The 15245-nt window shown below is 41.7% G+C and overlaps 1 long non-coding RNA gene across 2 annotated transcripts; it reads left to right on the forward strand.

Moving 5' to 3' along the window:
• Nucleotides 1-893: 893 nt before the first annotated feature.
• On the forward strand, nucleotides 894-14916 carry LOC137538571 (uncharacterized). Of its 2 annotated transcripts, none has more exons than XR_011024833.1 (4): nucleotides 894-913; nucleotides 3906-4026; nucleotides 7405-7450; nucleotides 14806-14916. It is a non-coding gene; the product is annotated as an uncharacterized lncRNA (long non-coding RNA). The 2 variants fall into 2 exon arrangements; XR_011024832.1 differs by lacking the exon at nucleotides 7405-7450 and adding an exon at nucleotides 10550-10595.
• Nucleotides 14917-15245: the final 329 nt, after the last annotated feature.

Raw genomic sequence — 15245 nt, forward strand, 5'->3', positions numbered from 1 at the left:
TCTCTCTTTTTTTTTTTTTAACTGCAAGGGTTAATACACTAGGACCCATGGCTCACACTTGAATGCATGAAAACACACACCTATTTTTGCACACCTTTTTTGAGACAATAGCTGCATTCATATGTGAAAATTATACATAACGTTAAGGCACAAGACCTGAGACCAAGCAAGGTAGAGCAAGCTAGCCAAAGCTGACAGGTTTTGGTAAACGTTTCCAGGGTATCATTGACGACCGCCAGGAGTCTCTCTGAAATACGGATGTCCATAATATTGATATATGTAAGGTCAACTGACAGGGTAAAGGTGGTTGCATTTGTTACACGAGGACACATGGTGGCTGCACTTATTATGAAGGGACACATGATGGGACACTTTTTTTTAATAATGGGGACACATGATGTCTACATGTGTTATGGGGGAGAACATATAACAACTTTTGGGTTGATATTCCTCTAATCCACTGCCTGTGTATGGTTAGTCCTCTAGATCTTATAGCAACATTTAAGAACAGATGGACGTTTGGCTTTGCTTTTGGAGCAGTTGCAAACAAAGGGCCTGATTCACAAAGCGGTGCAAAGTGTTTGCACGCGAGTGAAAACCCCTTTATCACGCCTAAACTCAGTTTAGGCATGATAAGAAGAAACTCGCGCGAATTTTAGCGCACAGGCGCGCGCGCAGCACCCGGCGCTTTGCGCGAAGCTCCCATTAAGCCCTATGGGACTTTGCGCGCGCACGGTAGCTTCGCGCGAGTTAGAGCACAAAGCGGTGATAACTTTGCTAGTGCAAAGGTTATCACGCCTAAAGTCTTTTAGGCGTGATAACTGAGTTATCACCGCTTTATGAATCAGGCCCCAAGTAATGTCACTCTTTTCTGAAGAATACCTGCCTCCAGGAGTGCCACCGTGGGCAAAAGGTAGGAACTTAATGAAATAGTTATAATTTACTTTGTGTAGGTAATACATTCTGAAAATCATAAACACAAGTAATTAACCTCATGAAATGTTGTCAAACATAAAAACTGAAAATACTGTAAATAAGATAGATCTGCCAGCCTTTCTTTGTCTGTAGGGAAATGAGAAGAGCATTTAACAGCAACTGTTAAGAGAGACAATCACTGATTGCCTGCAAAAAAATTCTTGGGAGCCATTTCGAAGATGGCAGGAATGGGGAATCACCTATGTATCTAACACTAATGATGACTGTGGTGGGCCAATGGCACGGTTTGAGAAACAAGGAGGAATGGCTAATTTCACAAGGCCCATTTCTATGTTTAGGGCACTTATAGAGAAGTGTAGAAAGTATTCACTCTGTATCTGCCTAAAAGTGGATCTAGGTGCCTGCATTAACCAAAGCTGCCAATCAATAGTAAAACACGATTACAGACTCACTTTATAGAAAACAGTACTTATCCACATATCATTTTATTAATACAATCATATCCCAGTGTGAAACTCAATAACATACTGCAACACTCTATTAAAGCAATTATCTCACAGTATGAAAATGAATAACTAACTGTAGAGGACCACATCTTTTCTCTTGGATTACTGAAAATGCAGTACTGGAATTCGTGCCTAGGCATCAGGGCAAGCTGGGAGAAATAATATGTTTACTACAGTCACATACAAAAAAAAAAAAGAGATAGTAGGAAAAAAATAAATGAAAGTAAGTTCTAACTCAGTCTGCAATCCTGATGACACTGTCACTTGAAAGGTACTGTATATACTCGACAATAGCCTCAAATCACTAAGCAGTTTAGACTGTCTACTGATGGTTTTTAGTCTACTGATGGTTTGGTGTAAATCAGTTGCATCGAAGGGGAATTCACTATTACCAAATGTTTTAGACCTTTTTTTAGACCTAGTCTAAACCATTTGGTAATTAGGTGAGTAAAGCAGATGAAATGATCAAAAGATGCAATTTACAAATAAGTTGCTATGAATGACATTCTTCCCTTCTGATGAGCTCTCCTCTGCATACAATTAAACTCCTGCATAATTAATTCAAAAGGTTACATCCTCACCTCTAAAATACCTTACAGAATTACTTTACCAACAAGAAATCACCTGGTCTAATCTTTGTCAGAAAAAAGTGGGCTTGGTTACTCCTTGTTGGCCTTTGTGAATTGTGTAATTACTGAATGTTAGACCAGGTCTAAAAACAAGTCTAAAACATTACACCAAACCATCAGTAGAATCTGATAGACTAGTCTTGGTGAATTGAGGCCTATAAGTCTAAAAATGTAGGTCTGACTTCCTAATTCAAAAGTATAGGGGTCTTATAGGGGGACTTATACACGAGTCACGGGCAACACTGAGCACATTGAGTAATGTGTGTGCTATTAGTGACATTCCCATTTGCAGCAATTAACACACTAGTAAGTGACACTTTTTTCATAAAGGAAATGCCCCCAAAAAAACACTAGTCTGAAAGTCCTGGCCACAACAATTAACAAGGAAAGGGGCAGGAGGGAAGGAGGGGGGTACTGGACTGCAGAAAGGGAAGTAAATAATTGCTGCACTTGGAGGCCCGGAGGAGTTATTGGCTGCACTTAAGGGACAGGAGGGGTTAATTTCTGCAATACTTTATGCAGTGCAGTTATTAACCCCTCCTGGTCCCCATGTGCAGCCTTTAACTTTACTGGGTAGACTTATACTTGAGTCAATAAAAAAATACAACTTAAGAGGGTCAAATATTGCAGTCGACTTATACACGAGGTCAACTTATATTCAAGGATATACGGGTAAATGATCAGAAAAGCATAGTTATATAGTTACATAACTATTAAAGAGAACCAAAGATGAAAAAAACATAAGGATTTATATTTACCTGGGGATTCCTCCAGCCCACTGTAGGGCTTTGGCTTCCTCAATGTCCGTCCACTTACCTCCATTTTCTAACTGTAAGCCCCACTACCGCACATGTGCAGTCTTGTGGCTAAGGGTGTATTAATTTATGTATATAAATTTATTGTTTATTGTTTTGTTTAGCTCAATGAAACAGCTTGTCCTGTCTCAGTGTGCTCAAATATATGAACTATTGCCCTTTTTTATCTATCCCCTGCTCTCAGAAACCCAGTCATCTGCCTGGAAAGTATTTTATGGCTGTAATTCCTTATCACTGAGGGACGCTATAGTCCAACTGGGTCCCGACTGGAGAAAAACTGTCAGTTGCATAGCTGAATATTAACTCTTTCAGGCAGAGTAAGAAAAAAAAAAAGCAAACCAGCATATTTATTTGTGTACTAGTCACTGTACATACACATGTATATCTCATCACTTCACGTCAATTAACTTTCTCTTTAATTATGGCTTCTAAAGCTGGCCATATACTTACAGATTGCTATCTGTGGAAAAACTATCAATTCCTCTCGGATAGGAATCAATTTCTTTTTGTATTGATTCCTACCACACACAGAACATTAACTTTAAATAGATTCCCTACAGGAATTGTTCAAACTTCAGCATTGCACTGCTTGATAAAGTGCAATACTACTATGGCCTATCAATCAACTACCAACAACCACAATCTGCCTAGATTTTTTGTTCACTATAAGCAGCTTTTACAGGTAAATTGGGCGCTCGATAAAATGCTGCTACAAATAGCGGGCACATTAGCTCCTGCGATTTGTAGCTGAAATAGCCGCTAATCATGGCTATTATCATAGGGGCCTATGCCGGCGCCCATTTTACCTGGGCGCATCTGGCACCCAGATTAACTTAACTGCTTTGCTGTTTAAAGCTAAACCAGTTTCACTGTATGTTTAATTTTAATTCACCGCCACTCCTGATTGTTGGGCACCATGAGCAATTTCAATATTTGTAAAACAACATGAATGAAAACTTAATTCACTGAGTAAACAAAGTAGTTTGTAATTACTCTCATTTGTATTCACTTTTTTTTAGCACTTGGCCTTTTAGCGGGCGCTATTGAAGTTGGACTGTCCTATTACCCAATTTTTGCATGTCTTACAACAAACAATAAAATAATTGGATCTCTCACAGGATTTTTATACACTCTTACCTGGTAGGTATCCATTCTCATTTTTAAATATCATGCTTTATCCTACCAATAAGTCAATAGGCCATATATACTAAGCCGAAAGATTGCAATTTAGGATCAAATGCTTAGTATACCTGTTGTAACCATGAAGCAACACAGCCCAGATTGTAATGTGGCCAATATAAGCAGTAAGTCTGGATTGTTTCTGCACATCAGGAATCATTAGTGCTGTGGCTCATTTGAAATGAACAGAAAAAAATGCCTGCATATTAACATTTCTATATTCATCACTCTGGCTGGCCAGCTGAATACCCCATCTATCAAATAAATGTGCTGCTGGCCTTTCGTGTGGTTCCAGGTAAAGTGCTTATGCATGCGTGTGCACACGTGCTTGCGGAAAAGTGGAACACACAAACAGGATGCCCTTACCTTATTAAGCCCTTGATCTACCATGCTGGTTTGGGAAGCCATGAAGGTGGATCTACCAATAGTGAGGCTCCACCATGTGGCCCACACCAACCCATACAGCTTTTAACATTGGGGGATACCTTCTTAAGCAGGAGATTATTATTATTATTATTATTATGTGACTAGAGACAAGCATACACTCCCCTCATTATGTAACCCCAGGTCTTCTTTGGTGGGCATATGCATGAGGAAAAGATCCCAGTCCTTAGATTGGGAGAAAGGTAGTTTCCAGGGAAGGAATGGGCTTGCCATTTACCCTTTTGCAAGGTATCCACCAGGTTTATAAGCCTCATGTCTTGGTACCAATCACAGGAGTGAGCCCCACACTCTCTGGCTCCACCTTCCTGCCCATTTTTGGAATTTACTAGTATTTTCGGAAAACAAATTTTCATGTAAAACATGAATTACGATTTCGTGTTAGTTGTAATTTCATGTAATTGTAATTAGGCTAAATTACGACTGAACCAAAAATTACAATTTAACCTCCTTAGCGGTATGCCCAACACTGTATCGGGCATTCCGCTCTGTGGCCCCAGGAGTCCCCCATAATACATTTTTTGCACCAAATGAATGTAAACCCTTTAGCTAGCACTAGGCTAGCTAGTAAATGTGTTGGGCACCCCCGGATCCCTCGCGATCCCCCCATTTATACGTTACCCCCCCCCCCCCCCCGGATCCAGCAATCGCGCAGCCTCCAGGCACAGCTCCGGTCTCTCTATGGGGAGGATCGAGTTTGCGTATGAAGTCATGACGTCATATGCGATCCTCCCCATAGTGAAGACCGGATGAGCTGTCCGGATCGCTGGATCTAGGCTGGGTAAAGTATAAACGGGGGAGCGGCGGGGATCGGGGGGTACCGGGCATTTGTACTAGCTAGCCTAGTGCTAGCTATAGGGTTTTCAGCCGCAAAATCTCTGGGGGGGACTGGCGGGCAAAAAATAGCAAAACCTCCTAGGCGTAACTACCAGGAGGTTAACGTGAAATTACGACATGATATTACACATTCTGATAATTATGAATTTACAATTTTGTGTCCTAATTACAAAAACTCAAAACTTAAGCTCATCACTACTGATTAGGACTTGGTAAGTTTTTCTGAATTTTCACTTGTTATTAAAGAGACTCGAGCACCTCTCATGCGCATGCCTTTAAGCCAGACGACTTCCAACAAAGTCGTGCTATGACCCCTCTGGAGGAGCCGCTTGCAATGGCCATGCGTGTCACTTCCTCTTCCTGCTTCATTCAATGATGCACTTCTCTAACAGAGAAGACAGGGGTGACCCGGAAGTTATAACATAGCCAAGGTGGCAGCCTTGATTTTTAAATTGAAGTTGAATGAAAACTATTTGGTGTAGAACTGGCATCAAATGAAAGAGGAGAGCTTAAGCTACAGAAAGGTATGCATCTTTAAGTACTTTGCAGTACTGGTCGGAGTCTTAAAGTCATACCCATGAGAGGTGCTCGGAGTCCCTTTAAGGAGAGATGGCCAGTGAGACACTGATCATTTCCAGCTTGCATTATTAGCCTAGTGGTTAACACACTCACCTAGCAGTGCTGGGTCCCCGGTTAACATCCCTGCCAGGGCACTATCTAGCTGGAGTTTTGTATGTTCTCCCCGTGTCTATGTGGGTTTCCTCTAAGCACTCCCACATTCAAAAAACATACAGATATGTTAATTTGTCAATTTGCTTCCCCCTAAATTGGCCCTAGACTACAATACATTTACTACAAGATACATACATATGACTAAGGAAGGGATTCGATTGTGAGCCCATCTAAGGGACAGTTAAGTGACAAGACAATATACTCTGTACAGCGCTGCAAAAGATTTTGGCACTATATAAATATGAAATAATATTTAACTACATACTGAACCTATGTTATATTACATCTATGACAGATCTGAAATAGCACTGTGGATATTGAGCCTCCATCTACGGAGCATAGCTTTTCCCAGATTTTTATTTTTTTGAAGATTCTTTTATTTTCAAAGAAGAAAGAACAAATAAATTGACAATTGTCAAAAGCAACACATGTCTCTTAGCAATAGCAAAAACCTTCATGGCATAGTAGTACATACTTATGCATTCAAGTGTCAAACATATAGATGTGTGAATGAGGGGACGCAATCCAGCGCGTCTCCAAAAGCTTATAAATAAGAGTGCATAATTACTTCTGAAGTGGGGAACGGGTATTAGGGCCAAGCCATATGAATCGTAAAGTAGGCCTCACGAGCCTGACATGGGGTGTTAGAAAAAGTTGTTAGGATTACCCTGGGCCCATAGGGATCATACACCAGGGAATCTATTGAGGCTGAAGAAATGCACGCCAGGCATGCAGGGGCCTTCAGTAATAAGCCTAAGACAGGCATAGGCGGAGCCTTATGCCAACATAATGAACAAACACATTAACCCTTTCCTCTTAGTAACCAATAAGGAGAGGGGAAAAGAGAGAACAGAGACGAAGGAGAAGACAGAAAAGACAGAAAAGAAGAAAGAATTGTGGCTAGGGCTCAGGGAGGTCCAGAAGGGAACCCTAAAAAAGGGAAAAGTGGCACTCGTCCAACGCCAGGGGGAAGAGACATAGAAAAAAAATAAGTCAGCCTGAGGTAAATATGGTAATAATTAGCTTAGCCATTCATAAGTGCATGATAATGCTGCGTCTCTTGGAAATAAAACCATCCAAAATGGGTTCTCCAGAACTGCTCATGCCTATCCTGTATAGTAGCCGTGAGATCTTCCATCTGTTGTATCCGACCCACCTCTTTAAGCTACTCCCCAACCGTAGGCAGATCTGCAGACTTCCATTGCCTGGCCACCAGGTTTTCCCAGATTTTAACTCAACATACAAAACCCCAGTTCTAGCTTTACTCTGGCTGTGGATTTGTGCATTTTGTATGTTCAATAACAAGTTAATTCTGGATTTTTTCTTTAGGTTTATAGTGACAATGATGGATGTTATATCATGTCCTGATGGATCAGTAAGCATAACATTTTGCTATACTAATTCTCTCTAAATTTGGTGTTTTTGTTGTAGTGTGCATTGTTTATTGTGTTGCATTGTTTATTGGAGTTTGTACTTAGAACTGCATTTTACATTTAGGCTGCTTACACATAGGGACGTTACAGTGCGCCTGTAACGCTCCCCCAACGCACAGCAATGTAAATCAAGTGGGCTGTTCACACAGCCCACGTTGCGTTACATGTAACGCTGCACGTTGTCCGGAAAGTGCAGCATGCTACGGCGTTAGAGCGGCTATAGCCGCATTAGACTGTTTGCACATGCGCAGTGGGGGGCAGAGAGGAGGCGGGGAGAGCCAGCTACAGTAGCCGCGCACATGGCTACTTAATATTCACTGCACTGGCGGCCGCTGATTGGCCGGCGGGACCACGTGATGCGGAGTGTCTCGCTCCGCATCACGTGGTCCCGCCGGCCAATCAGCGCCACTCTGGGAGACCTTATAGGGATCGAGCCGGCTAACGCGGCTCACTCTACCGTCCGCTCTTGCAGCACCAAACGTTGTGTTAGGTGCACGTTATGCGACCTTAACGTGGCACCTAACGCAACGTCTTGGTGTGCAAGTAGCCTTAATGCTGTGTTTAAGGCTAATTGGTCATTTTAAAACAATGAGCAAATGCATCACAAATGAAACTTAAAGCTGATATACAGTGGGATGCGCAAGTTTGGGCAACGTTGTTAATCGTCATGATTTTCTGTATAAATCGTTGGTTGTTAAGATAAAAAATGTCAGTTAAATATATCATATAGGACACACACAGTGATATTTCAGAAGTGAAGTTTATTGTGTTTACAGAAAGTGTGCAATAATTGTTTAAACAAAATTAGGCAGGTGCATATATCTGTCCAGCAGTGGCTGGATGGTGTACTGGTTAAGGGCTCTGCCTCTGACATGGGAGACCTGGGTTCGAATCTCGGCTCTGCCTGTTCAGTAAGCCAGTAATTCAGTAAGGAGTTCATTGGGCAAGACTCCCTAACACTTCTACTGCCTACTGAGTGCGCTCTAGTGGCTGCCTCGCAAGCGCTTTGAGTCCGACAGGAGAAAGGCGCTATACAAATACTGCCATTATGCCATTATCTGGGCACCACAAAAAAGAAATGTAATCAATATTTAGTAGATCCTCCATTTGCAGAAATTTCAGCCTCTAAACGCTTCCTGTAGGTTCCAATGAGAGTCTGGATTGTGGTTGAAGGTATTTTGGACCATTCCTCTTTACAAAACATCTCTAGTTCATTTAGGTTTGATGGCTTCCGAGCATGGACAGCTCTCTTTAACACCGCAGATTTTCAATTATAGTCATTCAGGTCTGGGGACTGAGATGGCCATCCCAGAATGTTGTACTTATTTTTCTGCATGAATGCCTTAATGGATTTTGAGCAGGGTTCAGGGTCGTTGTCTTGTTGAAAGATCCAGCCCCAGCGCAGCTTCAGCTTTGTCACTGATTCCTGGACATTGGTCTCCAGAATCTGCTGATGCTGAGTGGAACCTATGCGTCCCTCAACTTTGACAAGATTCTCAGTCCCTGCACTGGTCACAAAGCCCCACAGCATGATGGAAACACCACCATATTTTACTGTAGGTAGCAGATGTTTTTCTAGAAATGCTGTGTTCTTTTTCCTCCATGCATAACGCCCCTTGTTATGCCCAAATAACTCAATTTTTGTTTCAGCAGTCCACAGCAGCTTATTCCAAAATGAAGCTGGCTTGTCCAAATGTGCTTTAGCATACATCAAGCAGCTCTGTTTGTGCTGTGGGCGGAGAAAATGCTTCCTTTGTATACAGTATCTCCTTGTGGTTGAACGATGCACAGTGACTCCATCTGCAGCAAGATGATGTTGTAGGTCTGTGGGTTGACTCTGACTGTTCTCACCATTCGTCGCTTCTGCTTGTTCAAGATTATTCTTGGTCTGCCACTTCAAGTCCTAACTTAACTTAAACTGAGCCTGTGGTCTTCCAATACCTCAATATGTTCCTAACCTTAGAAACAGACAGCTGAAATCTCTGAGACAGCTTTCTGTATCCTTCCCCTAAAAAACGATGGTGAATAATCTTTGTCTTCAGGTCATTTGAGAGTTGTTTTGAGATCCCCATGTTGCTATTCTTCAGAGAAAATTAAAAGAGGAGGGAAACTTACAATTGACCCCCTAAATACTCTTTCTCATAATTGGATGCACCTTTGAATGTAGGTCAGGGGTCACTGAGCTTACCGAACCAATTTGAGTTCCAATAATTAGTTCTAAAGGTTTTGGAATCAATAAAATGACAAAATGTATGCATCTGCCTAATTTTATTTAAACAATTATTGCGCACTTTCTGAAAATCCAATAAACTTCATTTCACTTTTAAATATCACTGTGTTTGTCTGACATGGGGTGTTAGAAAAAGTTGTTAGGATTACCCTGGGCCCATAGGGATCATACACCAGGGAATCTATTGAGGCTGAAGAAATGCACGCCAGGCATGCAGGGGCCTTCAGTAATAAGCCTAAAACAGGCATAGGCGGAGCCTTATGCCAACATAATGAACAAACACATTAACCCTTTCCTCTTAGTAACCAATAAGGAGAGGGGAAAAGAGAGAACAGAGACGAAGGAGAAGACAGAAAAGACAGAAAAGAAGAAAGAATTGTGGCTAGGGCTCAGGGAGGTCCAGAAGGGAACCCTAAAAAAGGGAAAAGAGGCACTCGTCCAACGCCAGGGGGAAGAGACATAGAAAAAAAATAAGTCAGCCTGAGGTAAATATGGTAATAATTAGCTTAGCCATTCATAAGTGCATGATAATGCTGCGTCTCTTGGAAATAAAACCATCCAAAATGGGTTCTCCAGAACTGCTCATGCCTATCCTGTATAGTAGCCGTGAGATCTTCCATCTGTTGTATCCGACCCACCTCTTTAAGCTACTCCCCAACCGTAGGCAGATCTGCAGACTTCCATTGCCTGGCCACCAGGTTTTCCCAGATTTTAACTCAACATACAAAACCCCAGTTCTAGCTTTACTCTGGCTGTGGATTTGTGCATTTTGTATGTTCAATAACAAGTTAATTCTGGATTTTTTCTTTAGGTTTATAGTGACAATGATGGATGTTATATCATGTCCTGATGGATCAGTAAGCATAACATTTTGCTATACTAATTCTCTCTAAATTTGGTGTTTTTGTTGTAGTGTGCATTGTTTATTGTGTTGCATTGTTTATTGGAGTTTGTACATAGAACTGCATTTTACATTTAGGCTGCTTACACAAAAGGGACGTTATAGGCGCACGTTAGTGCGCCTGTAATGCTCCCCCAACGCACAGCAATGTAAATCAAGTGGGCTGTTCACACAGCCCACGTTGCGTTACATGTAACGCTGCACGTTGTCCGGAAAGTGCAGCATGCTACGGCGTTAGAGCGGCTATAGCCGCGTTAGACTGTTTGCACATGCGCAGTGGGGGGCAGAGAGGAGGCGGGGAGAGCCAGCTACAGTAGCCGCGCACATGGCTACTTAATATTCACTGCACTGGCGGCCGCTGATTGGCCGGCGGGACCACGTGATGCGGAGTGTCTCGCTCCGCATCACGTGGTCCCGCCGGCCAATCAGCGCCACTCTGGGAGACCTTATAGGGATCGAGCCGGCTAACGCGGCTCACTCTACCGTCCGCTCTTGCAGCACCAAACGTTGTGTTAGGTGCACGTTATGCGACCTTAACGTGGCACCTAACGCAACGTCTTGGTGTGCAAGTAGCCTTAATGCTGTGTTTAAGGCTAATTGGTCATTTTAAAACAATGAGCAAATGCATCACAAATGAAACTTAAAGCTGATATACAGTGGGATGCGCAAGTTTGGGCAACGTTGTTAATCGTCATGATTTTCTGTATAAATCGTTGGTTGTTAAGATAAAAAATGTCAGTTAAATATATCATATAGGACACACACAGTGATATTTCAGAAGTGAAGTTTATTGTGTTTACAGAAAGTGCGCAATAATTGTTTAAACAAAATTAGGCAGGTGCATATATCTGTCCAGCAGTGGCTGGATGGTGTACTGGTTAAGGGCTCTGCCTCTGACATGGGAGACCTGGGTTCGAATCTCGGCTCTGCCTGTTCAGTAAGCCAGTAATTCAGTAAGGAGTTCATTGGGCAAGACTCCCTAACACTGCTACTGCCTACTGAGTGCGCTCTAGTGGCTGCCTCGCAAGCGCTTTGAGTCCGACAGGAGAAAGGCGCTATACAAATACTGCCATTATGCCATTATCTGGGCACCACAAAAAAGAAATGTAATCAATATTTAGTAGATCCTCCTTTTGCAAAAATTTCAGCCTCTAAACGCTTCCTGTAGGTTCCAATGAGAGTCTGGATTCTGGTTGAAGGTATTTTGGACCATTCCTCTTTACAAAACATCTCTAGTTCATTTAGGTTTGATGGCTTCCGAGCATGGACAGCTCTCTTTAACACCGCAGATTTTCAATTATATTCATTCAGGTCTGGGGACTGAGATGGCCATCCCAGAATGTTGTACTTATTTTTCTGCATGAATGCCTTAATGGATTTTGAGCAGGGTTCAGGGTCGTTGTCTTGTTGAAAGATCCAGCCCCAGCGCAGCTTCAGCTTTGTCACTGATTCCTGGACATTGGTCTCCAGAATCTGCTGATGCTGAGTGGAACCTATGCGTCCCTCAACTTTGACAAGATTCTCAGTCCCTGCACTGGTCACAAAGCCCCACAGCATGATGGAAACACCACCATATTTTACTGTAGGTAGCAGATGTTTTTCTAGAAATGCTGTGTTCTTTTTCCTCCATGCATACCGCCCCTTGTTATGCCCAAATAACTCAATTTTTGTTTCAGCAGTCCACAGCAGCTTATTCCAAAATGAAGCTGGCTTGTCCAAATGTGCTTTAGCATACATCAAGCAGCTCTGTTTGTGCTGTGGGCGGAGAAAATGCTTCCTTTGTATACAGTATCTCCTTGTGGTTGAACGATGCACAGTGACTCCATCTGCAGAAAGATGATGTTGTAGGTCTGTGGGTTGACTCTGACTGTTCTCACCATTCGTCGCTTCTGCTTGTTCAAGATTATTCTTGGTCTGCCACTTCAAGTCTTAACTTAACTTAAACTGAGCCTGTGGTCTTCCAATACCTCAATATGTTCCTAACCTTAGAAACAGACAGCTGAAATCTCTGAGACAGCTTTCTGTATCCTTCCCCTAAACCACGATGGTGAATAATCTTTGTCTTCAGGTCATTTGAGAGTTGTTTTGAGATCCCCATGTTGCTATTCTTCAGAGAAAATTAAAAGAGGAGGGAAACTTACAATTGACCCCCTAAATACTCTTTCTCATAATTGGATGCACCTTTGAATGTAGGTCAGGGGTCACTGAGCTTACCGAGCCAATTTGAGTTCCAATAATTAGTTCTAAAGGTTTTGGAATCAATAAAATGACAAAATGTATGCATCTGCCTAATTTTATTTAAACAATTATTGCGCACTTTCTGAAAATCCAATAAACTTCATTTCACTTTTAAATATCACTGTGTTTGTCTCCTATATGATATATTTAACTGACATATCTTATTGTACCACCCAACGATTTATACAGGAAAATCATGACGATTAACAACATTGCCCAAACTTTTGCATCCCACTGTATCACCAATAAGCTAAGTAACTAGCTCAGACCAAACATACAAAACAATTTAAAATGACTATAGCACTTTTTACAGCAGTAGATGTAAATATGGTATTCATTTAAAATGTACATCCCAATCATTTACCATACTTCCTTAGTTATAAAAATCAGCAACATTCACAGAGGACATATACCGTAGTTTTATTTCATAATAGCTAAAGATCCAAGACTCCACAGCCATACAAGAAATAAGTATTTGCATGCAAAGTAAAATTACAAAGTTGTGCTCATGTAAAATAGTACTTTAGTGTATACCTTCATAACAATGTCATCATGTTGCATTGAAAATGACTACATGCTGGGGGTTCTTCAGGCAAATCCACATGCCTGATGAGGTATGTGATCATGGGACCAAAGGCCTATGGAGAGAGGTGATCACCCCAAGTTCAGAGACATCATATTAGCAAACTCTCTCCAGCTAATATGCAAGTGTCTCCTAAAATCTTTAGCCCTTTTTTTTCTTTTTAAGGTTTTCAATTAGGGGGAATACAAAACATTTCCAATTAATATTTGATATGAGCCATGTAAAAGAAAGATGTCCACCAGCGATTACATTTTTCCTTTTATTTCTTTCATTTCTTTTTAAATGATTGATTTTATAGATCAAGCTTTTTAAAGAAGTTTAAATCAATCAGAATTTTCCATTGAATATTTATTGAATATTTCTACACAATCAGTTAACCCTCCTGGCGGTTTGCAAAAAAATCGCCAGGGGGCAGCAAATCTTTTTTTTAAAATTTTTTTTTTTTTTTCATGTAGCGAGACAAAGTCTCGCTACATGATAGCCGCTGCTCAGCGGCATCCCCCCAGCCCCTCCGATCGCCGCCGGCGATCGGAGATCCGGAGATCCCGTTCAAAGAACGGGATCTCCTGGAGGGCTTCCCCCGTCGCCATGGCGACGGGCGGGATGACGTCACCGACGTCATCGACGTCGTGACGTCAGAGGGGACTCCGATCTGCCCCATAGCGCTGCCTGGCACTGATTGGCCAGGCAGCGCACGGGGTCTGGGGGGGGGGGCGGCCGCGGCGAGAGGAATTGCGGCGGATCGGCGGGTAGCGGCGGCGATCGGGCACTGCACGCAGCTAGCAAAGTGCTAGCTGCGTGCAGCAAAAAAAAAATTATGCAAATCGGCCCAGCGGGGCCTGAGCGGTGCCTTCCGGCGGCATAGCCCGAACTCAGTTCGGGCTTACCGCCAGGAAGGTTAAGATCCACAGTTTGAAGAAGTTATTTTTTTTTCTATACAGTTTACCATTTATCTAATAAACCTACAAAAATATGGCATTTGTCCAGTTTAAAGTACATAAGGTGGATCTCCAGAAATTCATAAAAGTCCATGTATAGAAAGCATAATCTCAAGTAGAGTCCGCTCACCAGTTCAGGGATGGAGTTGCATGATTGCTCCTATAGTATTGAGATAAACGTTTTAGAAAAAAATCTTATATACATTCTCATTACATTTTATTTTTATATTGAATCGTATCTGTTAAAAATGCTTGCAAATCTATGGCCAGCATTACATTTACTAATAGCTGCTGTCTCTGGGCTTAGAGCTAAGGCAACACTTTGTAATCTGAAAATAAGGTTTTGAAAAAATAAGCAAGATTTGTATTGATTGTCTTGTTATTTTTGTTTTTACTTTATTTTTTAGATCATAGGTCAGAATGAAAAGGTCATCCTTAATTGGCCAACTCTGTTGTGCTTGGTATTCTTAATGGGGCGCTTTGTTCATATATTTATTAAGTCCATAAGAATACTGCTGGGTGCTGACATCAGACATGTAAGTATCAATTTATTTAAATAAGATCTATAAATAACAGTGCAGTCAGTCAGCCTTTTCTTTCATACTGCAAATTGAATGTTTACTTTTTATAGTTTACCTAAGAAATACAATTAGGTCATTTAATCTTGTTGTGTATGTTGGTTGGAAAATAACTGATGAGTAAAATACATCATTAGAGATCATGCAAGTAAGAGTCTGGAGAGCACAGATTTGATAACAACATTTTGTTACCCCAAAGCAGATTTAAAAATAAAAGTAAGATATTTATTTTATAGTGGGAAGCCTCTGGATGGTCAAGGCTTCCCATA

The sequence above is a fragment of the Hyperolius riggenbachi genome, chromosome 11 (assembly GCF_040937935.1).
Source record: "Hyperolius riggenbachi isolate aHypRig1 chromosome 11, aHypRig1.pri, whole genome shotgun sequence".
Taxonomy (NCBI): domain Eukaryota; kingdom Metazoa; phylum Chordata; class Amphibia; order Anura; family Hyperoliidae; genus Hyperolius; species Hyperolius riggenbachi.